Below are 24,189 nucleotides of genomic sequence, written 5' to 3' on the forward strand. Positions count from 1 at the left end.
TCACAAGCACATAGCACTCACCACTGCGCGTGCATGGGCACAAGAAGCGCTCGCTCCAGGACTCACTACAAAAGGGGCGGCTGTCGATGTTGATCGACAGCTCGCCCCGTTTTGTAGGCGTGGCCCCCCCAAGCGAATGCCTGCCGTTTGTGGGTGGCCCCACTGACATCACCAGTGATGTCAGTGAGAGAGCTTCCGGCTCTATTAGAGCCAGATGCTCTCTGGGGCTTGCGGCCACGAGACCCTTCCACAAGGGTCTCGTCGCAAGCCCGATGGTCGCGATGGTCTTGACCATCGCGACCATCATCATGGCCACTTGCTATAGCTGTGGGTGGTCACCCACAGCTATGCAAGTGGCCAGGAGGCCGCTCCTAAAAAAAACAGCGCCCGCCCTGATTCAGAGCCCATAGTTCCAGAGTTACAAGAAAACTCCTTTCCTGGAGCCACTTTATTGGGGTTCACCAGTCTCCCTTGAACTTCAGGTAATATAAATAATACACCAGTTAACAAAGTTTGCAACTGGTCCAGCTTTTCTTTGAATATCCCTAGACTAATAGAATCTTTAGAAAATTATGTCTCAGAATCTAAAGAGTAACAGGCTGTGAGAAAACCCTTTCAGGCAGACTGCAATTATCTTCCTTGCTATTGCATTTAATAGGCTAGTTCATACTGTTATAATTCAAGTGGTGTTTTTCCTGTGTGATCATTTTTGCAGAAAACAATACTTAAATAAAGGTGAATCAGAGCCATCTCTTCCATTGGGCTTGTTGGGCAGTTGCCCAAGGGCACGAAGCTTGTAGGGGCCCGCCAACCTGGCCCCCTGCAGCTGCAGCCAGTTGGTAAATTTGTGATATTTTTATAAGCCGGCCGCCGATGCACTGTATTCTGATCTAACCTCCCCCAACCCATCCCCCTCGGTAACGAGTACTCACCTCTGTCCTAGTTTCACTTCACCCACCAGCTTCAGACCAGTCAGACAGAGGGCCTGATTCAGACCCGCTCGCGAGCACTGAGCGTTCGCAAGCGGGTCGAAGTTGCCGAAGTGCGCATGCGCACGACGGAGGCGGCTCCGTTGTGCGCATGCGCGAGACCCGAATAACAACGGCCAAGCCGTCGTTATGGGTCTCGCACCAAAGGGGGCGTGCCGTCGATGGTGATTGACAGCACGCCCCCATTGGTGGGCGTGCCGGGGGCGTGGCTGCCCAGATGGAGGCGTTCCCATAGGAACGCCTACCGTCTGGGGCCGGCACCCCTGACATCACTGGTGATGTCAGTGGGAGTGCTTTTGGCACTGATAGAGCCAAAAGCACTCCAGGGCTTGCGGCAGCGAGACCCTACCACAAGGGTCTCGTCGCAAGCCCGATTGTCGCGATGGTCTTGACCATGGCGACCATCATTTTGGCCGCTCACTATAGCTGTGGGTGGTCACCCAAAGCTATGCGAGCGGCCAGGAGGCCCCTCCAAAAAGTAGGAGGGACGGCCCTAATTCAGAGCGAGCGCTCTGTCAGAGCATCCGGCTCTGAATCAGAGCCAGAGTCTCTCTGCATGTGTGATGGGCTTGCAGGGGGGATCAATTTTATTGACCATTTAAATTTTTTCCCCATGAATGGGAGGGTAGGGGCCCCAGTGCATGCTTTGCCCAGGGACCACACTACTGTTAAGACTACCCTGAGGTGAATTAGTAAGATACATTGTCATACAGGGTGATGCAATATTTAATCAGATAAGCAAAAAGGTAACAATGGGCCTGATTCAGAGCCGCTCGTAAACGGCTGCTCATTCGCTCCGAGCGATGTTCGCACAACTGTGCATGCGTATGGGTTGTAATACGCATGCGCGAACCAGTCATTGTGGTCGGAAATTGTGTGCTCGCAAAATAGCGAATGCCTGCTAATTTGAGTGACAGAATGAGGCGTTTGTGGGTGGTAACAGGGGAAGGTGCTTGAAAACAGGGAGTGGTGAAACGCAGGCATGCCAAACGGTCTAAACGGGCATTTTAAGGGTGTGCATAATTAACAAAGCAGCGTCATCGACCACGTCACTTGGTTCTCTTTTAGCCTGAACTGCTCGCATGATTGCGGTAGGAAAATCCAACCACAAGCACTGCGAGCAGTTCATACGCCTTTTGATGTACTCGATTAATCTAATAAATAGCGGAGATGACGTAGGATGTGAGCGGCCAGGGGGCGTTTTTTACAAAATAGCGAGCACATGTTTCGTTCGCTCGTTCAGACATAGAGGCGTCAACAGACCGCAAAGAGCAAGCGCTCTATTTAAATGTCCGGCCCCTTTTTCTGAACGAGCGAGCGCAAATAGCGTCCGGCTCTGAATCAGGCCCAATGTTCACAGGTATTTCTGAATAGCTGGTAATACAGTCCAGGATAATGCAGCAAATAGAAACAGAACTTAGGATGAGGACAACAAATGCTGGATGAAGGATATGGATACACAAAGTCCTGATTGACTAAGAAATTGAAGTGTTGACTGAAATTTCCAGAATATGCTATAAGTGCAGGTACACTAGGAACTTGATAAACCAGAAAGCACAGATGAGAATAGATGATTGGAGGCACTGATCTAGATTGCTGCAGAGCAGTGCAGAGAATCTGGAAGGCACTAGGGGGTCAATTTACTAAGAATCGAGAATGGTCGAGTTTAGTTTTTTTTTAATCTCGATTTGCATCGCCGAATCTCAGGTGATTTTCCTGTTTTTCATCTATCAAATTTACTAAGAAGTGAGTTTAGCTGAAAGTGAGATGACCAATGGTGAAGCAGATCGAGATATCTCCCCCAAGTTTCAAGTGAAGATGAGATTACACACCTGAGACTGCAGTGTTTTCTCTCTGCAAATCTCTCCCGAGCTAGCAGCCTGCACATATCAGTGAGATATGTGCAGGCTGCTTGTGTGTTAGACATGTAAAAAACGGGTTAAAATCTATTAAAAAAATGATGTGGGGTCTCCCCCAAAAAGCTAACCAGTCCCGAACCTGTCAGCCGGTCCTGGTTCTAAAAACCATAATGTAGTAACCATCACCAGGCTGCAGGGCCAGTCCTGGCTTTAAATATAGGGGGAAAAATTCCGTATATATTGTGTATATTTAAAACCAGCACTGGACCCAAAACGGCCGGGCTATAGTGCCACAGCCTGGAGACCCTATTGCCTGCACTTTGGCACTTGTGGAACTACAAGTGACAGCAGGCATTCGGCACCCGTACCCCCACTTAAAATAAATAGTTAAATAAAGACAAAACACACACACAGTAAACCTAGTAAAACTTTATTTCATACACCTACCCATTCACACATACTTACCTGCTTCCAGATGTGTCTGTCCCCTTCTCAAGTAGAATCCGTGTGCCTGGCCATGCAAAAAATAATCTGTACTCACCTAGATCCTGGTGCTGCTCTCCGTAGCATCCAGGGTCTTGGTAAAACAAATAAACAAGTTACCTAAACCAGACTGGACCGATGTAAGTATATGCTGTTACATATACTTACACCTCGCAAAATGACAGATGACCGAAGTCAGCTGTAATTTCTCACAGGGCGCGATCCAATCAGCGGCCGCTTTACATGTAGCAGCCGCTCATTGGCTAGAACCCGCGTGGGAGCAGCCATTGAGCGGCCGCTTTACTTTTAGGGACCCTATGTCATTTTATTTTTAAATTAACCCTAAATCAACTATTTACAGGCAGAAACATAGACAAATCACACTGATCTGTGTATGTTACTGGTAAACTCGCAGCTCTGGAGGTGAGTGTTTAAAACTTCAATTTGGCAGAGAGTTTGCTGTCATCTCACCCGAGCTTGTCTTCTCGATTCTTGGTAAATTTGAGAGATGTATTTCTTAGGTGAAAAGTACTTCCGATTTGCCCAATTGTGAGTTGATTCGAGTTAGCTATCTCCCCCAAGTTTTACGAGTGAGAAGAGAGAAATCTATTTCTATCTCACCCAACTTTACCTTTAGTAAATTTGCGAGTTGAAAATCAACCCTTAAAGCACCCGAGATTGACATCTCGATCAATCTTGAATCTTAGTAAATTTACCCCTAGTAGTTTTAAAGAATATGCCTCGGCAAACACACTGGAAAGCAATACCAACACAGTCCCAGACAGTAAGTGCAGTCTGTTAAGCAGGTAAAACAAGGTCACATTAGGCAGATAATAATACACTAGATTATACATAGTTCAGATAACTGATAAATGAAATACTGAAGATGCGGTGTGGTCACAAGAAGAAGATAGTAACAACTGGACAAGTCCTGGATAGCTGGAAAGCTGAGCTCTGGTGAAGCAGATTAATGTCCCAGACAATTTTCATGAGAAGCAAGGGGATATCGTGTTGCAGGGACCAGGAGCTGGAGACAGCAGGAAATACAAGGAATACTAGCAGGAAGTATGATCCAGAGTGCACTCTGAGGCAGTCTTAACTTGATGAACTGGCACCAGGGAACCTGTGTGGCTGGTCTAAATAGGAAGTACAGCTGCTGTATCAACTAATTACCCAGTTGATGCTCAGACCAGAGTGCTAAAGCACCAGGTAAGAGAGCGACACCCTAGGCAGGGAATAGAAACTGCATGAGCCGTGACACTTGCACAGCTAGCGACACCCCCACTCCCTCTGGACTGGCTGCCCTGCTGTGTTCATCTCCACCTCTGCCCCTCCAGTGTCCCGATTACTGTAGTATTTATACACATATATACAGTACATACTTGCCTACTTTTGAAAACTAGTTCAGGGAGATTGTAAGTGGTAGCAGAATGTGCCGCCTGAGGAGGCGTGTCATGTTCCGCCCAAAGGGCGTGTCTAACTCCACCTTTGATTGTGTCTATTGTCACTCAGGATATAGAGAAAAAAATAATATATATATATATATATATATATATATAAATTATATATGTATGTGACTGTATCCAGGATACATGCCTGTGACACTCAGCACCCAGCCACCACAGACTATATATATATATATATATATATATATATATATATATATATATATATATATATATATATTAGGGATGTGCAGGCTCGGATAGGTTCGAGTTTGCACGTGGAGTTCGGATTTTTCCCTCCAAAAAAACGGAACTCAGAACGAGGCAAAACGTCATCTTACATGGACGAACATCATCATTCCTGGACAAAAGACCAGGAATGATGATGTTCGTCCATGTAAGATGACGTTTTGCCTCGTTCTGAGTTCCGTTTTTTTGGAGGGAAAAATCCGAACTCCACGTGCAAACTCGAACCTATCCGAGCCTGCACATCCCTAATATATATATATATATATATATATCTATATATATCTATATAATGCAGTTTCATTTCCTTGATGAATAGGCCCCTGAAAGTGCACTCACTGACAGTGTACTCTCCACAAACTACATGCATGTAAATTCTCAGTGATAGCTTAGTGGGATGTTGTATTAAAACATTACTGGACTTAGTTGTTGATGTTGACACACACACATCTGGTCACAGGTATACAGAACTGCACTCTGAAAGGGCACTCACTGACAGCCATACATTTATTGGCTGTCAGTGAGTGCACTTCCAGAGGCAGTTCTGTATGCCTGTGACACTCAGCACCCAGCCACCATGGACTATATATTATATACAAGACGCAGTTGCCTTTCTTTGGAGCCGGCCACCATGGGGGGAGTAAAGGTCACCACACACCACTGACTGCTGCCCAACACCCGATCACTGCAGCGCTGCCGTAACCTCCACCGGGGGTCGCAGATGAAGCTGCGGACAAGCATGCTACAGGTATGTGTGCACTGCTGACAAGCTGGCTACCGCTACCCACTACCCCACAGTGGCCGGCTTCAATAACATGGTGTCATGCAACGTGACATCCCCCCGTAGATCCCTCCCCCAGCATTCCAGACTCGCGCATGCGCAGTTCGTGGTTAAGAAGAAGCCGGGAGTTAATGCACACTTTGCGGGACAACGGGAGGCTTCACTAAAAATTGAGAGCCTCCCGCTAAAATCGGGAGGTTAGGCAACTATGCATATATACTGTATGTTTATAGATATATGTATATAGATATATGTGCAGCCATGGCTAAAAGTTTTAAGAATGACACAAGTATTGGTTTTCACAAAGTTTGCTGCTGCAGTGTTTTTAGACCTTTTTGTCAGATGTTACTATGGTATACTGAAGTAAAATTACAAGCATTTCATAAGTATCAAAGACTTTTATTGACAATTACATTAAGTTTATGCAAAGAGTTAATGCTAATTTGAGTATTGGACCGCAAGTTGAAACGCATTGCGTCATATCCGCTAAGTTGCGTCATATCCGCCACCAGGTAAAGAGGATAAAGGTCAGCCGAGAGTCTTTGGTGTCACAAAGGATTCTGAGTGTATCACATGTCTCCTGCTGTATAAATGGATTTGCCAAATATAGAGGATAAACAGCAGACATCCTTTTAATGTGCATACAGCGGCCATTTTATTGTTTTCTCTTACATAGAGCTTTATCCCAGACATGGCAGCAATTTTGTAAAGGTCTTTTAAGCTTATTCTCTTCTTTCCTTTAATAGAAGGATAAGGAATCAATAATACATATAATACAAGGACCAATAAGTACCATATAATAATTAAGGATCTATCCCAAAGTGCAGTGCATAATATATATAACTATATAAAAATATGCTGAGATATCAATATAAACAAAGATATAATGTTAAAATACTATAAAAAATTAGCAATTTCAAAACTTTCATTAAAACCTAGGGGTGATAGAGTCTGTAGTTCAAAAATCCAAAACATCTATGGCTTTAAAACTAAAATCATCTGGATATGTATCTCCAGGAAATGTTTAGAAACTGTATATGTTTTATCTTTGTTCTTAATGTTGCGAACATGTTCCTGTATTCGCAACTTTTAACGTTCTTTTCGTTTTCCCAACATACTTTAAACCAGAACATTCCAGCTTGTATATAACCATGGAAGAATTGTAATTAATGTAGTCGTTTATTGCATATTCTTTTGTGCCATCATGATTAAAGAATTTTCTTCTATTAGCATACTTCCCAACATGACCCTCTCCAGGAGGGACACAATACTCTGGTCCTGGACTTCCCTGGTAAGAGGTAGGGCTGCAGCGCAGTTCAAAATTCATATAGGGGAGCCACACCAACTTTCAATTCAAATGCTGCCAAACAGCAGGCTCCCCTATTTGAATGTTGGACTGTACTGCAGCCCCACCCCTGGAGCCGACACCAATCATAAATTACCAGGGAAGTCCAGGACCAGAGCATTGTGTCCCTCCTGGAGATGGTCATGTTGGGAGGTATGTATTAGGATTGACAAATCTACACCTACCGCACTTATAACATCCTTTACATTTAAGATGAGTTTGCAGAGATGACGTTGTATTTCTTAACAGGTTTGGTGCAAGGATTTCCCTTAAATTCCTACTTCTATATACGATTTGGGGTTTTTGAGGGAGAATTTCTTTTCTTTTTGGATCCATCGTTAATATATTCCAATGTTTTGTTAAAAGTAAACCCTTCGAATCCGTTCATTCTGACAATTGAAGGTGGTAATGAAAGGAGCAGTCATTCTTGAATTATCTTTTTGTTGCTGTGTTAACATCTCCATTCTCGAAGTTTCACTTGTTCTTATGAGTGCTTTATTAATGATCTCAGGGTGATCCTTTTCTTTAAATCTTTCTGCATAGATCTTTAATTGCTCATCACAATCTTGCTGTGAGCTGCAGTTACGTTTTATGTGGTGAAATTGCAAGTAGGGGATAATTGTTTTCCATTTCCTATCATGACAGTTTTTGAAGTGAAGATAACTGTTCATGTCTGCTTTCTTCATATAGTTACAAGTGGTGATTGTGTCGTCTTTTGCAAATAAAATTAAATCCAGAAACTCCACTTTGTCTTTATCCAATTGGTATGTGAACTTCAGATTGTAATTATTGTAATTATTTGTAGAGATCCATTTAAAAAAATCTAAAAATTGGGCTTCACTTCCATCCCATGTGATTAAAATTTGACTTTTTTTTATAAAATGGGTTCCCAGAGTGAATGCGTTCTTCTTCCCAACTCCCCATAAAAACGTTCACAAAAATTGTGCCCATTGGGGTGGCAATAAAAACCATCCAGGAATTTAACCCCTAGGTTTTAATGGATGTTTTGAAATTGCTCCTTATTTATAGTATTTTAACATTATATTTTTGTTTATATTGATATCTCAGCATATATTAATAGTTATATATATTATGCACTGCACTTTGGGATAGATCCTTAATTATTATATGGTACTTATTGGTCCTTGTATTATTGATTCCTTATCCTTTTATTAAAGGAAAGAAGAGAATAAGCTTAAAAGTTCTTTACAAAATGGCCACCGTGTCTAGGATAAAGCTCTATGTAAGAGACCACAAGAAAATGGCCGCTGTTTGTGTGATACCCCAGAAATAACATGTCTCCTTAAGTTGTACATATTAATTGTTTAAGTGATCCTGTTAGAAACAAAACAATACAGTGAATGCTATTAAAATATGCTTTATTTTTTCTGGTTAACATGAAGTTTGTGCTACTGGTGCAAAATGATGGACAATACTATCCCTGGACACGATTTAATGTCTAACTCACCTCAATATGTATATAGTTAACAGACTTCATTGGTGGCAGTGGACACTGGGACAGTGGCTGCAGAAGCCAGCACGTGAGTAGAAGTTTCTGGCAATCCACGTGCTGGCTGCACAGATGGACAACACAGCACAAGCTTGCTGGGAGAGGGGGTAAAAGGAGAGTGATGACTCGCGCTGATTGCGCAGTTCAGAGGAGAGACAGAAAGGAGCAGCTGCTTGTCCTGCTGGACCTACCTTGGGTGCTGTGTTGTGGATAGCCAGACAGCAAAGGAGTGATCTTTCAGCTCAGCTAGCTTCACAGATTGTTAATCGGAAGCACTGCTGACAGCTTCCGGCCAGCCAGGAACACTGAGAGCCCTGCAAGGAGGAGACTGTGAGCTGTGCAGAGAGACAGGAGGCGCGGCTCAGGCGGAGCTGGGGAGAGTGACAGGCAGCTGCAGTCAGAGGAGGACGGGCCCTGATCAGCTGGAAGTAGCAGAGACTGAACGGGGCTAGGAGGCAGAGAGTGGTAAGAGAAAGCCATTACACTCCTGCACACAGGCATTCTTCAAATAGTTCTCTTCACCGCAGACAGGGAAAGTCTATTCAAGCCCTCGAGCCTATGTGTGCAAAGTAGATAAGATACTGCTGCACCTTTCACGCAGAATTCACTGGCATCTACCCTCATTAGGAAGCCTACTATAAACAGTTAATCCCCAATAATTCCATTTATCACTGCCCCTAAAACAGGCTGATTAATTACAGGTACCCAAGGGAAAGAGTAATGAACTTAGGGGTTGTAACTTGCAAGACATTAACCCTCTCAGGCACGGTAGCTCACTGAACTCAAGTGTGTAGCCCAGAGTCTAAAAGAGAAAGAGAAATACTCCTGTCAAGGTTTTACAGTTACCTTCATATAGTCAGGACAAGAAGATGGGCAAATAGTGAGCCTAATATTGAGTGACAGTATTAATTATAAGGAAGCAAGATGCCCTAATACTGAGTCTTTTCATTAAAATTAACCTCCTGCAATACAGTATTGAGTGATTTGAGGACAGTTATAATAACCCCAGTACAGGATACATTGATGCGAGCAGCAAGTCCTAGGATCAAACTAGCTACAAGCCAGTTAGTGACTTCATAGAAAACAGTCTCCAGATTTGCTAGTGCAGTTGAATACAAAGGAGAGGATTACCATGAGAATTCATAGTGCCAGTAGTATTAAACTGGAACAGTTTATACAAAAGGATCCTGAGATTCTGAATTAATAGTGTACACTATAATTAACCTAGCAAACTCCAACTGCAGATCCTGGGCAACAAAATAGTGCACTCCAACGCAGAAAACTACAGCGCTGAACCCTAAATCACTAAGACTGTTTTGTGTTTGAACTAATAGTACAAAGGGAAAATATAGAGAGGTTAGGATTTATAGACCTGTTACCAATACATAGTACAAAAAAACAACTGTGGATAAGTGAGAAGTGTGTTGCAGTTTATGTTTGCTGAAAACTATATTTGCCTAGGTATACCGAAATTACCTGTGATACAAGAAGTACTTACCTTGTCAAAGTTTGCAGGTTCCTAGTTCTGGTCCAGAGATGATCGACGAGATCCTGTAAAATAAAAATCACCGTGTGGCATTCAGTGTTATTCATCTCTTTGTAATGTATTGTTTATAATCTGTAAACTGTAATGTATTGTTTATAATCTGCAAACTGTAATGCATTGTTTATAACTTGTGAATACCAACAGTTTTAGGGCTGTGTACCGTACTACATTAAAACTTTAAAGAAAGAAGACCTAGAAAGTATTATTTGATATCAATCAACTCTATACCAACATTATCTTAAGTATTAAGTTAGGATTATTACAACTTGGCGTCACGAACAGGATACGACAGGAAAATGTCGGCACCACAAACTCCTGCATCAACCTCAGGTCGAAGACGACTACCTACTTCACCATCAGCAAATGTCTCATCAAGCAGCGGTGTGGCACAGATGACACAGGCATCACCCATCACAATGCCATATTACTTTGGAGCCCCATGGCTGCCAACATATTCAGGGGAAACTCGCCCACAAGGTGCTAGCACTCTGAAAGAATTTAAAGATAAAATGAGATCGATGTTCAAGTTATATCCACTCAATGATGAACAAAGAGTGGAAATTGTAATTGGACAGCTGAAGGGAGCCGCATTGCGAGAATTAAAAGCGTGGGAGGAAGAAGAAAGAAAGACTGCCGAAGATATTTTCAAAAAATTACAAAATATTTTTTATTCAAGGACAGTATCAGAACTCCGAAGCCGATTATATGCTAGGAAACAACAACCTAAGGAGACCCTAAGAGAATTTGCACTGGGCCTGCAGGAAGCTATGCGGGCCATCCGAGCCCGAGAATCGAGAGAAGTGGAACAAGTTGACGAGACCTTAACGAATTTGTTCATTGAAGGAGCACGAGGGGAAGCGATATGGGCACAACTCCGAATGTGGAGACGCCAGAACCCTGTCTGTTCATTCTCTGAATTCAAAGAAACCATGTTAGACATACTTGGGCTCAATCAAAACATGGATCCTGAATATGATTCGTCATCTGAGCAGTTGACAGCTGATAATTATGAAGAAACCAAAACATATATGACGCCTGCCCATCCTCCGCCAATAGAAACGGTCTCTCAACAAGGACAGTCAGGACAGGATTTGATTGGAACGTTTACCAGCACTGTCACAGAAACTATGAAGGAGCTAAAGGAGATTCGGCAAGAACAGTCTGGAGCCAGACACAGAGATTGGCGTCAAGGATGCAGTGGGGGAAATCAAGCTCGATGGGACATTCCTCGATGGGCAGGTCGACGCCCCACCGATCAGTTTGATTCACAAGGAAGACCCATTTGCAGAGGGTGTCGGCAAAGTGGCCATATTGAACGGAATTGCCCGAATGGCACTTTAAACGAGGAAACCCCGAGGCGGGGGACCGACCCTCGGGAGGACACACCCCAGTAGGTCCATCATCGCAGGAGTGGTGGCCCCAATATGTTGGAAAATGTCCCCACGTAAAAATTCGAGTGAAGAATGTGGAAGTATCCGCCCTTCTAGACACTGGTTCCCAAGTGACCACTATACAACTGGCAAATTTTCTTCAACACTGGGACAAAGAAGAGATGGTGTCCCCACCAACTGCATGGTTACAACTGCTGGCCAGTAATGGACAACCAATCAATTATGAGGGGTATTGGGAAGCAGACTTAGAAATAGGCCAGGCCAAACTTCCAAGACAAGGATGTTTAATCACCACGGTGCAAAATTAACATTTTCCCCCAGTTATTCTCGGAATGAACGTCCTTAAGAATTGCCCTGATGAGTTAGTGGAGGTCTTAAAGATGGAGATGCGAACCGCAGCCCCAAAACAGAGAAAAACCTTGCAGCAGACAGTAAGGTTGCTTGAGGGACAGAAACACTTTGCCAACGAGAGGGGGGAAGTCGGGAAAGCCCGGATTGCAGATAGAAGGCCTATACTGTTACAACCTAATTCGGAGCATGTGATCTGGTGCAAAGCCCGGATCGGACCAGGTGGTCGTGATTACGATGCCATCATCGAGTCCTGTGATTATGATGGAAGACAACCTTTTGCAATAGCTAGGACATTAGCTAAAGTGGCACGTGGAAGAGTGCCCATTCGCATTTTGAACCCACACAGTTACCCTGTAAGACTATTTAACCAATGCCTAGTGGCACGAGTACTACAAGTTGATTTTCAGGACGTGCTGGGCGAAACTCTAACAACAGCCGCTCAGACTACAGCCACGGGAGAGTCGACCAAGGACAACCCATGGTGGGAAGATATACCAATAGGTGATTACGATACCCCAGATGATCAAAGGAAAGGGGTAGTGCAAGTTGTAAAGAAAAACGCTGTGTCCTTCAGTCAGCACCCTTCGGATTTCGGAAAAGCGAAGGGTGTCTACCATCACATACCCACTGGGATGAACCCCCCTATCAAAGAACGTCATAGGCCTCTACCACCGGCAATGTACCAACCGGTACGGAATATGCTAGAGGAAATTAAAGAGACCGGCGTCATCTGTGAGAGTCACAGTCCATGGGCAGCTCCGGTGGTAATCGTTAGAAAAAAAGATGGAAGTCTTCGGTTTTGCGTGGACTACAGAAAACTGAATGCCATTACCCACAAAGATGCGTACCCATTGCCCAGAATTGAGGAGTCGCTAATGGCATTGAAGACGGCTACTTATTTCTCAACGTTAGATCTAACCAGTGGGTATTGGCAGATTCCGATGGCCCCGGAAGACCGGGAGAAAACGGCTTTTACCACCCCGATGGGCCTTTTCTAATTTTATCGTATGCCGTTAGGGCTGTGCAATGCTCCCGCCACCTTCCAACGGGTGATGGAACACTGCCTCGGATACCGTAACTTCGAGATGGTATTATTATATCTGGATGATGTCATCATATTCTCGAAGGATTACGAAGAGCACCTGAAGCACTTGGACGAAGTGTTCATGCAGTTGGCGAAGTTTGGATTGAAACTTAAACTAGCCAAATGCCATGTACTTAAATCAAAGGTGCAGTATCTGGGGCATGTCGTCAGTGCTGAAGGGGTGAAGCCGGACCCGGAGAAAATCAGAATGGTACCAGACTGGCCGGTGCCAAAGATGGTGAAGGATGTTCGAAGTTTCCTTGGCTTTGTAGGGTATTACAGATGCTTCATAGCGAATTTTGCAGGAATAGCCGCCCCACTGCACAAACTGTTGCGAGGCAGATCGGGTCAGGAGAGAAGGAGCTCGACGGTAATCAGCTGGAGAGAAGAACAACAATGCTCATTTGCACAGCTAAAAATGGCCATGATTGAAGCTCCCTTACTCGCCTATCCTGACTATGAGAAGCCGTTCCAGGTATATACAGATGCCAGTCATCGCAGATTGGGGGCTGTGTTGTCCCAAATACAGGATGGGCGTGAGCATGTGATAGCGTATGCCAGTCGAGGTCTACGGAAAACGGAGAGGAATAGCGAAAGCTATAGCACGTTCAAGCTGGAATTGCTGGCTCTCGTTTGGGCTATTACCGAGAAGTTTAAAAATTATCTGGCCGCTACTCCCTTCATTATCATGACAGATAACAACCCTCTGGCTCACCTGCCCACTGCCCGGTTGGGAGCCCTTGAACAGCGCTGGATGGCCCGTCTTGCAAATTTTCGCTATACTGTACACTACCGGAGTGGAAAATTGAACGGCAATGCCGATGCTTTATCTCGTCTTCCAACCACTGACGTCACTGAAGAGGAGGATAGGGAGGAAGAAATAGAGACACCAGCCTTTAAACACACAAGAAGTAAAACCGTGGTAACTTCGGGGCCAGTAATGGTCACTGAGAGCCGGAGTAGTGAAAGTCTGACACCGGATTCTCCTGCCTTTGATTGGAAAGACATACAGCAAGAGAGCTCAGTGTTGCGGAAGTTGATGGACATTATGCAGCAAAGGTGCCGATTAACCAAAGTACAGAGAGATAATGCTGATCCTGAACTGGTGAAACTACTGAGACACCGAGAACGTCTACAATTTAAACAAGGACTTCTAGTCCGCCGTAGTATTGACCCAGGAACCCATCATCCAATTACCCAAGTCATCATCCCACAGCAACAGGCTAAATTATTGCTCCAAGCATATCACAACGAGTCCGGACATTTCGGCATGCAAAAAACTGAAGCTGTGTTACGCCGGAGATACTTTTGGATAGGGCTACGAGAAGACGTTGAGGAGTGGTGTAAAAAATGCACCTCCTGCACATCAAAAAGAAATATTGGAACTGAGCAAAAGGCCCACCTTTGCCCTATTATCAGTCAATATCCACTAGAGATCGTTGCCTTGGACCATGTAAAGCTCGACAACAGTCCACAGGGGTACCAATATGCCCTCACCATGACCGATCACTACAGTAAATTTGTGGTGGCTGTTCCAGTGAGAGACCTGACAGCGAGAACTACTGCAGAAATATTCCTTAAAAACTTTGTGCGCCCTTATGGATATCCCGATCACGTCCTTACTGATCAGGGACCCGCGTTTGAGTCGCAACTGTTCACAGAATTGTGTACTATGTACAATTGTAAAAAACTAAGAACCACAGCATATCACCTGCAAGGGAATGGACTTTGTGAATGGGTTAATCAGACCATCATTGAAATGCTGAGAAGCCTTCCCTCGGAACGCCGCTCACAGTGGCCAAAATTGCTACCTGAAATTACCTACCTATACAATAATACCGAACACTGTTCCACGGGGTTTACCCAGTTTTATCTTTTGTTCAAATAGTTCTCTTCACCGCAGCCAGGGAAAGTCTATTCAAGCCCTCAAGGCTATGTGTGCAAAGTAGATAAGATACTGCTGCACCTTTCACGCAGAATTCACTGGCATCTACCCTCATTAGGAAGCCTACTATAAACAGCTAATCCCCAACAATTCCATTTATCACTGCCCTAAAACAGGCTGATTAATTACAGGTACCCAAGGGAAAGAGTAATGAACTTAGGGGTTGCAACTTGCAAGACATTAACCCTCTCAGGCACGGTAGCTCACTGAACTCAAGTGTGTAGCCCAGAGTCTAAAAGAGAAAGAGAAATACTCCTGTCAAGGTTTTACAGTTACCTTCATATAGTCAGGACAAGAAGATGGGCAAATAGTGAGCCTAACATTGAATGACAGTATTATAAGGAAGCAAGATGCCCTAATACTGAGTCTTTTCACTAAAATTAACCTCCTGCAATACAGTATTGAGTGATTTGAGGACAGTTATAATAACCCCAGTACAGGATACATTGATGCGAGCAGCAAGTCCTAGGATCAAACTAGCTACAAGCCAGTTAGTGACTTCATAGAGAACAGTCTCCAGATTTGCTAGTGCAGTTGAGTACAAAGGAGAGGATTACCGTGAGAATTCATAGTGCCAGTAGTATTAAACTGGAACAGTTTATACAAAAGGATCCTGAGATTCTGAATTAATAGTGTACACTATAATTAACCTTGCAAACTCCAACTGCAGATCCCGGGCAACAAAATAGTGCACTCCAACGCAGAAAACTACAGCGCTGAACCCTAAATCACTAAGACTGTTTTGTGTTTGAACTAATAGTACAAAGGGAAAATATAGAGAGGTTAGGATTTATAGACCTGTTACCAATACATAGTACAAAAAAACAACTGTGGATAAGTGAGAAGTGTGTTGCAGTTTATGTTTGCTGAAAACTATATTTGCCTAGGTATACCTAAATTACCTGTGATACAAGAAGTACTTACCTTGTCAAAGTTTGCAGGTTCCTAGTTCTGGTCCAGAGATGATCGACGAGAGCCTGTAAAATAAAAATCACCGCGTGGCATTCAGTGTTATTCATCTCTTTGTAATGTATTGTTTATAATCTGTAAACTGTAATGTATTGTTTATAATCTGTAAACTGTAATGCATTGTTTATAACTTGTGAATACCAACAGTTTTAGGGCTGTGTACCGTACTACATTAAAACTTTAAAGAAAGAAGACCTAGAAAATATTATTTGGTATCAATCAACTCTATACCAACATTATCTTAAGTATTAAGTTAGGATTATTACATATGCACATTAAGAGGAATTCAAGATGGCTGCTGTCTATCCTCTATATTTGGCAAATCCGTTTATACAGCAGGAGACATGTGATACACCCAGAATCTTTTGCGACACTAAAGACTCTCGGATGACCTTTATCCTCTTTACCTGGTGGCGGATATGACGCAACTTAGCAGATATGACGCAATGCGCTTCAACTTGCGGTCCAATACTCAAATTAGCATTGTTTAGTGCTTTAAAGCGACTTAAATGTTTTTTTCCTTCTTATGCTTAAGACACTGTTTAGCACTGTATTTCCCTATATATCCTGTATAAGTCCTTTTTCTTTATTAGCCTTGTTTTTATTATTTTAGTTATGAGTCCACAGGAAGTGATGTCATGTAATTGTATACATGTGGCCTCCATCTTAATTAAACAACTGGCTATAAATATGTTTAGTCTGCCACATACACACATCCCCTTGATGAAGTCTCTGCTATGAGATGAAATGCGTTGACACTACCTCTATGGACAGATAAGCTAATTTTTATTTATACTCCTGTACGTGTGCTACCTACCATTTGTTCGTTGTCTGTATGAAATAAATACATTATGTTTTAAGATAACGTGGAGTATCTTTACCTTTGGGACCTAAGTGTTCCTTGATGTATATATATATTTATATGTGAATAATATCCACTCCACTTGACACATCTATATTGTACACACTATGTGTGATTTTTATGCTTTTCTTTCCATATATACTGAACTTACTTGATGGTCCGGTGACCGAAGATCATTCCTTTTTTAAAGATAAGTCTCTTGATCCTCTCATATTTTAATATACTTTATTTGGCACATTATAATTGTTTTTACATTAGCAGGCGCTCTTAAATCTTTATTTATTGAATATATATATATATATATATATATATAAACTGTATATATATATATATATATATATATATCTCAAAATAAAATAAAAGGAGAGCGCTCCATGGTGCAGGTAAAACACTTTTAATATCTCACAAAATTGTTAAAAGCACTTGTCAGCAATATAGTGCCACTCATACCATATGAAAAACAGTGTGGGCTGGTTACCGTGTGGTATATGTATAAATACTCCACTGGACTGTCTCCAAACAATGACCCAGGATCCATCAGGTTCACACACCCTGCCACTGGACACTGGTAACAGGCTGCTGCTGGTTGGACTGTGTCAGTCCTGGACACGCTGCAAAGGGAGCCGGGAGTCTGTTCCGTGGATGCAACAAAGCTCCGCCCTAACGCATTTTGTCATGGACTTTGTCAGAGGGCTGGGCTTCGTGACGTGGCGGGCTCATTATGAAGGCTGTACTGGCCAATAAGTGTGGGGATATAAATCTGCACCCCTGTCAGCACCAGAAAGATCATATCTGGTATATATTTAATTACTACAGAGAGGGGTTTTTGGAGACTATCACTTAGTACCAACCCACACTTCTCTTACATGAAAAACCATTTTTAGGATGTTTACACAAACAGTGTTGATATACAGCAATAAATATAGGCATATGGAGATTTAACATACAGGGGATCAACAGCACAAAATTTAAAAAAATTTCCTCTCCAACACAAACATGTACATTATTCAAATGTATATTTACAGCAAATGTTATATCATGTACAACTAAATTGGATGTAGATAGACCTTAAGGTAAGCAACTGGATTTTGGTATATTGCAAAGCTTGTTTCTATTTTTCATATACCCGCTAATACAATACACATTCATTTAGCTATCTCTTATAAAGGGGGTTATTTCTATCCCCTCATTAAGACCCTTCGGTATCAGAGTGTCTAAGGCCAGAATCCAATATGTTTCTCTTTTTATTAGGTCCTTATCCAGATCACCACCACGATTATTAATATTCATTTTTTCAATACCTTTAAATTTCAAGACATCAGGATTACTGCTATGATGATCCTGAAAATGTCTTGGAAGACTGTGATTCATTACTTTATTTTTTATATTTTGCGTGTGTTCCAGGATCCGAATTTTAAGGACCCTTTTCGTTTTACCTTTATACCTAAACCTGCAAGGGCAGGTGATCATGTATATTACAAACATAGAGTTACAATTGATGAAGCTTCTAATCGAATGTTCATTCATCGATTCTTTACCACAGAAGGTTTTAGCACCCCGTTCAGCTAGTTTGCATACCTTGCAACTACCAGATGTAAAAAACCCTTTTAAATCTCCAAGAGGATTTTTTTGGCAACTCCCTTTCCTCTACATCCTCTAAATGTAATTTTTGACTCAGGGGGTATTGATAACATTCGCTGTCTCCCTGTATTTTAGTCTTACAGATTTTGGATGATCCCATATTCTGCAGATAATCAATGAATTAAGATGGAATCCGGAATTTAAATGGTGTACAGTGGACATACAGTCCCTGTACACTGCAATCACCCATAACAAGGGTATTGAAAGTGTCAGGGAATGTCTAAGAGATTATCTTGATGTCTGAATAGAGCTGGTGGACTTTATATGTGATTGCCTAAATTTTGTTTTAAAACATAACTATTTCACGTTTTTGGCAGAGTGGTTTTTGCAAACGTGCGGAACAGCAATGGGCATGATTTGTATACATGGGTGCATGGGAAAGAACATTAGCTGATCAGGTGAGCTTTCAGTCAGTGATCCTGTTTAAAAGATTTATAGATGACATTTTGATTGTCTGGAGTGGGGAAAGAGCCAACTTTGAAGAGTTCATGAAAGAAATCAATGTGAACTCTTTTAATTTAAAATTCACCTCCACATATAATGATAGCAGGATAGGATTTTTGGATTTGGTCCTAGACACCACTGATTTTGAGAAGACAAAAGAAATTGAAACGTATACATTTTTCAAGAAAGTAGACTGTAATAGCTATCTGGAATTTTCCAGCTTTCACTTTCAAAAATGGAAGAGAAATATACCGGTGTCTCAATTCTGTTGGCTCTGCAGAAATTGTACCACCATTGAAAGATTTGACCAACAATCTGAAATATATAATCAGAGATTTCTAGAATGCGGCTATACTAAAGAAATTATTCAACATGCAAGGAAAACAGCCAGAGATAGAGATCAAAAATAATTATTGGTCTATAAAAATAAATATAAAGATATGATCACTACACAGAAATCTGAAGAAAATTTCTTCTGCTCGTTTGTTACCAATTATAATAATGGAGTTAATATAATTCAGAAAGTCCTTAAGAAAAATTGGCACATCTTGAAACTAGATCAGATATTGGCTAAACATCTTCCTAAAGGTCCAAGTATGGTGTATAAAAAAGCTAAAAATATTAAGTCATATATATCCAAAAGTAAATTAGACCCACTTCATAAACCCATCGGATTTATAAAAAATCCTCTTGGAGATATAAAAGGGTTTTTTACATCTGGTAGTTGCAAGGTATGCAAACTAGCTGAACGGGGTGCTAAAACCTTCTGTGGTAAAGAATCGATGAATGAACATCCGATTAGAAGCTTCATCAATTATAACTCTGTTTGTAATATACATGATCACCTGCCATTGCGGGTTTAGGTATATACAGTAGATAAAACGAAAAGGGTCCTTAAAATTCGGATCCTGGAACACACGAGAGGTATAAAAAATAAAGTAATCAATCACAGTCTTCCAAGACATTTTCAGGATCATCATAGCAGTAATCCTGATGTCTTCAAATTTAAAGGTATTGAAAAAAATTAATATTAATAATCACAGTGGTGATCTGGATAAGGACCTAATAAAAAGAGAAACATACTGGATCCTGGCCTTAGACACTCTGATACTGAAGGGTCTTAATGAGGGGATAGAAATAACCCCCTTTATAAGAGATAGCTAAATGAATGTGTATTGTATAAGCGGCGGGTATATGAAAAACAGAAACAAGCTTTGCAATATACCAAAATCCAGCTGACAGGGGTGTGGATCTATATCCCCACACTGATTGGCCAGTACAGCTTTCATAATGAGCCTGCCACGTCACGAAGCCCAGCCCTCTGACGAAGTCCACGACGAAACGCGTTAGAGCGGGGCTTTGAGACGTCCACAGAACAGACTCCCGGCTCCCTTTGCAGTGTGTCCAGGACTGATGTGGTCCGACCAGCGGCGGGCTGTTAACAGTGTCCAGCGGCGGGGTGTGTGAACCTGACGGATCCTGGGACATTGTTTGGAGACAGTCCATGGAGTATTTATACATATACCACGTGGTAACCAGCCCACACTGTTTTTCATATGGTACGAGTGGCACTATATTGCTGACGAGTGCTCTTAACAATTTTGTGAGATATTAAAAGTGTTTTACCTGCACTATGGAGCGCTCTCCTTTTATTTTGTTTTCACAGATTGTGTGGACCTGGAATCTGGTCTTGTGTAAAGGAGAGCTGCGGTCCATAAATAAGTGGACCTGGTGCTTTTTAAAGAAAGTGGAATACTGATATCATCAGTTTTATTGCTGGACTCAAGTGAGACTTATTATTCACAATACAGTGCATTTTTTATGCGCAACCACATATATATATATATATATATATATATATATATGTATATAGCATTCTTTTTTGACCATAAAGTATTTTTATTTTCAAAAAACATCCCCAAAATAGTAATTATTTTTATTATCACTTAATTAATAACACTGTAGTTAACAGCTACTGTATTTAAATATTTAAATGTGATTTGAAATTAAAAAAAAAAAACATTATATTGAGTCAGGTTTAAATAGCTCTTATTTACATAATGTACTAATAAAAACAATTTGACAATTTTGGGGACATTTTTTGAAAAATATTAGCCAGTTAAGTGGTTAAAATGGTATAGCATCATTCCTACCTTTAAGTGTTGGGGGATGTTTGTAACGGTCTTTTAACAGCTTTTTCTCAGCAAAAAAAAAATTACTTCTTCTAAAGGTTGTGCTATGATCCTTTGAGATGCCAGTGATGGAGCCTGGTGGAGGCAACATATAATCTCCTTTAACAGTAGCCTGCTCATTTGTGCCCAATTGGCGAGTGGTAGGTTTGGCCAAGTGGAACCAGTTAGTGCAGTGGTTCTCAAACTTGGTCCTCAGGACCCCAAACAGTGCACGTTTTCCAGGTCACCAAACAGGTGCACAGGTGTATTCATTACTCACTGACACATTATAAAAGATCCACAAGTGGAGCTAATTATTTGCAGACCCTCCAACACATACATGCCTACTGTCCCGGGACGGCCGGAAGGCTACCGATAATCTGGAGGCGCTACTGTTTTTTGCACTATCCAATTACAAAAGACGCAAAAACGTATATGTGCGATAATTGCGCATGGCGAAACTAGAAAAAAGTACAACATATTTTGGGAAAATCAGTCTGTACACCATAAAAAGCCTAACTGACATAGGAAATCAATAGAGAAGTGTATTAATAGCCCTAATAAAAGTATTTTGGGTTCTTAAATTGTGTGAAATGGTGATTGTGTGGAAAATTGATAAAAAGCAATATTTTGGGAGAAAATAATTGCTGTAGTTAAATTGGGGGTACATTACAATGGGTGCTAGTATAATTTTGTGTCTATAAAGTGCAGTTTATACACCTGCTGCAGCTACCTGCAATACTAAAAACACCTGTCCTAACCATACAGCCCCCCAAAATACCTGACCCAGTACTTTAAACCCATTTTCCAACACCTTTTACATTTTCACCCCAAAAATGACATGTCATTATTAGGGGGAATTAATTCCGCACAACATGGGTTTACTAGCTACCAGGATGTTGCTTACTAATAATGCTAACTATAAAGGACCTGATTTAAATCTGTTTTTGGCTTTGTTGGAACTTGTTCTGACATAATCTGGGTGAACGCTGTTATTCACATGAGTACTAAAATCAACAAAGAAGCCAAAAAAACTTTTGCCCCTAATTAAGTCTGATCCTGATATGAAACCTCTGAAGGATTGCACCTTAATGTCATGTTACACTAGAGGTAAGAACCTTAAAGATTATTTGGTACATACAGATATTACTAATTTTTCACGATCACCTGGCACTTTTTTGGGACAAGCAAAGAAGAACGGATGTTTTAAATGTCCAAACTGCACAACATATAGTTACTTACAAACAGGCAGTTCATTCTTCCATCCATTTACTGGTGTTAAATTTCATTTTCACCATCATCTTTCATGTTGTGTATACAATTACATGCGGCATGCCCATGTGCCCGACTTTATGTCGGTAAACAGTTTAAGGGACGCAGTACATAACATAGATCTGCCATTAGGGCTGCTCTCGCAAAAGGCACCAGAGTTCAACCAGTGGCAAGGCATTTTGCCTTGTTCAAACATAATCTATCTGTTTTAAAGTACCGCATAATAGATCACGTGCCCGCAAATATATGGGGAGGAGATAGATCTAAGGCCCTGTTACAATTAGAAACTAAGTGGATAGAAAAACTTGACACTCTAGCTCCAAGAGGATTGAATGAAACACTTGGTTTACATTGTTTCCTTTGAATAATCCCATGTTTTGATCTTCTTGAATGATTTGTATCTCTTTCTCATGTGTAGATTTAGATGAGCCTAGCCTTTGAGTAAGATATTGTTTACAATGTTTGTACAACTAATTATATCTATTATGTGTATAATTAATCTTCCTGATTTGTATCTATTTCCCATGTGTAGATTTAGATGAGCCTAACCTTTGAGGAAGATATTGTTTACAATGTTTGTACAACTAATTTTATCTATTAAGTGTATAATTAATGCTTTTTTGCTTATCATACAAGTATCCACATGTTTTTAATTTGGAGTTACTAATACATGTATCTCCTTTTTATTTGAAACATTAGTTGTGACGGTATCTTATTGACACTATTTGAATGCAAAATGGAATATTAGTAAATCAGGATTTTGTTAAAGGACTTTGCAGTTCGATTTAAAGCCGATTTCAGTTGATTTTTATAAATTCATAAAATCGAATACCAAATTGAACTATAGTCAATTTACCCCATGATGAGAGAGTTAATCTGCTGATAATGTCCAATAGAAGAAATTGATAGTATAAAAGTCACGTGGTTATTCTACATTTAATACTCTTATTGATTTATGTCAGATATACATAGCTCTATATATACTCTTGTATTATCAGAAACAGACCATCATAGTAGATTGCACACTTTTGGTACCAATCACTTACTTAGGAGCATAAATTCCATATGCCATCTTAATGAAAAATCCTCTTTATCAATTTCGCAGTGTAATCAATGATATTACAGTTGTTTGTAAGAATTAATATATAGATTTCCTCAGTCAAACTCCAGAAATGTTTAGGTTTCATGGGGCCCCTATTAATGAATGGGCACATTACTTAAAACATCTGGAAACTAGTGTTTCCGTATTTGTAATGGATCTAAATAATGAGGAATAGGCCCCTATGAATGATGTCACAAATATATGATATGATGTTGACCGATGGTGTGTCTGTCACAAGCTGCCGCACTGCTAATTCTGTGCGAGGTGAACGCCACGCCAGTGTTTGCTGAAGCTCCACCTACCTCCTGTCCATCATTCTGGGATCAGCCCATTTTGGCTCCTGCGTCCATGACCTTCTCCTGTAAATGCTGCTCCGATGCCGGTGATAGCGTTTCCAGTTCTAGTGTGGTCTCCTGTATCCAGTCAGCTTCATTGTTCCTGTTGATTGTGTCATCTAGGCGACACGGTCCGCATTTGTACTACCTGCTGCTTGTGTCATCTTGGCGGCACGGTCTGCATTCCTGCCTCCTGCTGTTTGTGTTATCCAGGCGGCATAGACCGCACTCAGTGTCCAGAGTGTGCAATCCAGCGTCCTATGGCTTGTGTCAACCTGACGACACAGGTCGCACTCCAGAGTACGCGATCTTGTGTATTGCCGCTAGTGTCATCCAGACGGCACTAAGCGCACCTCTGCATCCAGTGTACGCAACCTTGTGTACTACTGCTGGTGTCATCCTGGCGGCACTTAGCGCA

At 41.6% G+C, this 24,189-nt stretch overlaps 1 protein-coding gene across 1 annotated transcript in view; it reads left to right on the forward strand.

Moving 5' to 3' along the window:
* The first annotated feature begins 8,973 nt into the window (after positions 1–8,973).
* Positions 8,974–24,189, forward strand: part of IL2RG (interleukin 2 receptor subunit gamma) — a 97,989-nt gene continuing 82,773 nt past the window's right edge. The window contains exon 1 of the mRNA XM_088445469.1: positions 8,974–9,123. The gene's annotated coding sequence lies outside the window, so the exon portion shown is untranslated. The remainder of the gene's footprint in view (positions 9,124–24,189) is intronic.

The sequence above is a fragment of the Taudactylus pleione genome, unplaced genomic scaffold (assembly GCF_031769625.1).
Source record: "Taudactylus pleione unplaced genomic scaffold, aTauple2 ptg000381l, whole genome shotgun sequence".
Lineage (NCBI taxonomy): Eukaryota > Metazoa > Chordata > Amphibia > Anura > Myobatrachidae > Taudactylus > Taudactylus pleione.